This window comes from Schistocerca gregaria, unplaced genomic scaffold (genome assembly GCF_023897955.1).
Source record: "Schistocerca gregaria isolate iqSchGreg1 unplaced genomic scaffold, iqSchGreg1.2 ptg000914l, whole genome shotgun sequence".
NCBI classification, from domain to species: Eukaryota; Metazoa; Arthropoda; class Insecta; order Orthoptera; family Acrididae; genus Schistocerca; species Schistocerca gregaria.
In genome coordinates this window covers 47,291-50,000 of record NW_026062272.1, presented here as the reverse complement: position 1 = coordinate 50,000, position 2,710 = coordinate 47,291, and the positions used below count along the sequence as shown (strand labels likewise).

The 2,710-nt window shown below is 56.2% G+C and overlaps 1 non-coding gene across 1 annotated transcript in view; it reads right to left on the bottom strand.

The window, feature by feature from the left end:
• LOC126325273 (small subunit ribosomal RNA) overlaps positions 1-1,090 on the bottom strand; it is a 1,893-nt gene extending 803 nt beyond the window's left edge. Inside the window, exon 1 of the ribosomal RNA XR_007559967.1 lies at positions 1-1,090. This exon is cut by the window's left edge and continues 803 nt beyond it. This is a non-coding gene — a ribosomal RNA (small subunit ribosomal RNA).
• Positions 1,091-2,710: the final 1,620 nt, after the last annotated feature.

Genomic DNA, 2,710 nt, shown 5'->3' with positions numbered 1-2,710 from the left:
CGGTATCTGATCGCCTTCGAACCTCTAACTTTCGTTCTTGATTAATGAAAACATACTTGGCAAATGCTTTCGCTTCTGTTCGTCTTGCGACGATCCAAGAATTTCACCTCTAACGTCGCAATACGAATGCCCCCGCCTGTCCCTATTAATCATTACCTCGGGTTCCGAAAACCAACAAAATAGAACCGAGGTCCTATTCCATTATTCCATGCACACAGTATTCAGGCGGGCTTGCCTGCTTTAAGCACTCTAATTTGTTCAAAGTAAACGTGCCGGCCCACCGAGACACTCAACAAAGAGCACCCTGGTAGGATTTAAACGGGGTCCGCCTCGGGACGCGAAAGCACCCCTTCGGCTCGCCCCACCGGCAGGACGTCCCACGATACATGCCAGTTAAACACCGACGGGCGGTGAACCAACAGCGTGGGACACAAATCCAACTACGAGCTTTTTAACCGCAACAACTTTAATATACGCTATTGGAGCTGGAATTACCGCGGCTGCTGGCACCAGACTTGCCCTCCAATAGATACTCGTTAAAGGATTTAAAGTGTACTCATTCCGATTACGGGGCCTCGGATGAGTCCCGTATCGTTATTTTTCGTCACTACCTCCCCGTGCCGGGAGTGGGTAATTTGCGCGCCTGCTGCCTTCCTTGGATGTGGTAGCCGTTTCTCAGGCTCCCTCTCCGGAATCGAACCCTGATTCCCCGTTACCCGTTACAACCATGGTAGGCGCAGAACCTACCATCGACAGTTGATAAGGCAGACATTTGAAAGATGCGTCGCCGGTACGAGGACCGTGCGATCAGCCCAAAGTTATTCAGAGTCACCAAGGCAAACGGACCAGACAAGCCAATCCGATTGGTTTTGATCTAATAAAAGCGTCCCTTCCATCTCTGGTCGGGACTCTGTTTGCATGTATTAGCTCTAGAATTACCACAGTTATCCAAGTAACGTGGGTACGATCTAAGGAACCATAACTGATTTAATGAGCCATTCGCGGTTTCACCTTAATGCGGCTTGTACTGAGACATGCATGGCTTAATCTTTGAGACAAGCATATGACTACTGGCAGGATCAACCAGGGAGCTGCGTCAACTAGAGCTGAGCAGCCGGCCGCCCGGGAGTGTGTCCCGGGGGCCCGCGCGAACACGCAAGCGTCCGCTCAATTATTCTGCAAACAGGAGGAGGCCGAGCTCCCCTGCACGATACACCTCGAAACCCTCTCAGGTCCCGGCGGCGCGCAGCGCCGTCCTAGGTACTTGGTCGGTTTCGAGAGAGGCGCAATCGCCCGGAGTTAGGCGAGTAGACGGTTTTAGTGCGAACACCCTTGCTCCCAACTGAGCTTGCCGCTGCCGACAGAGGCCCGGGAGCGTGCTGTCGTGGCATTGCCGGCGGGAGACAACACGCGCCACCTATGGTGACCGGCAGCTCCAACGCCAGCGCCACACAAGGGCAAAGCCCCACTTGGGTGCAGAAGCGAACTCTCCCATCACAGCGCACGCGCCAACACGTCCGCACAACTGCGATACAAACCACCTGCGAGAACCGCTGGGGCGACCGAGCAGCAGACGGCGTCGCGGCGCCGAGTGCCAGGCGGCGGCGCATCCTCAACGCACACAGTCCTCAATCAGACCAGCACACTGCAGATGTCCACCGCGCTTCGCACCGGGCTCGGCTGAACCAACTTTGGCCGCCAGGCGCCGCGTGCAGGGTGCGCCGCAGCGTAGCTGCGCCGCCTGCCGGGCCCGTCGGCTGGCGCTCCTGCCACTCGGCGCCCCCCACCAGCCGGCTGTTGCGCGTGCGCCCACGCAGCGCGCGGCCAACACGCCGGGCGGCCCCCCTTCACCGGCCGGGAACAGTCCCACCAAGCCACCGCCGCGTATCGCTTCATACCCACATGGGCCTAGTCACGTGTGTGGATGTGGCGGGTACCGCTGAAACAACCGGTTAATAGCTGTACCGATCGTCGCCATCACAGATTCACCTCCAGCGTGAACAACCGCTCAACAACGGATTTCCAGTTCATTTGCGTATCTTGGGCAGTAAACGTAGATGTCCACCTACATTTGCGAATTCAACAATTCTTGCATGCCAGGATGTCATGTGTCACGACACGCTACATCAGACCACATACACACTGCGACATGTGCAGAAGAGAACACGTGGAAGGTGGCCCGCGCAAGTATGCGATGTCCCTTCCGCGATCCACTGTCAACCGGCATCTGCGGCATGTCCCAGATATGGAACGCGGTCCACCAGGGTAGCACTTTGTGTGAGGCAATACGACAAAGTCGGAATACACGCGTCACTACATCAGACGGCTCACGCTGACCTGACCTGACCTGACCTGACCTGACTCACCGCACCACCACCCCCAGCGACCCAGGGTGACATACAATGCGTTCGTACGTTCCTCCCACACGCCTCTACGGCGTACCACAGTGCAACCTAGCTGTTATTGGGAGACGAGACAAGTAGCATCGAGCACAACATATGGAAATTGAGATTCGACACCGTTGGGCACAGCCAGCGTACAGTCACACGTATCACACTACTTCACTCTGTACGTAACTACCGATGATCGGTACAGCGTGTGGGTTACGCGTACGACATCAGCGGACAATGGACACAGACCATACCACGACGTACACTGAGGGCGTCGACATCTGAATGCAACTGAACAGCTGCGAGGCTCATTTAACACT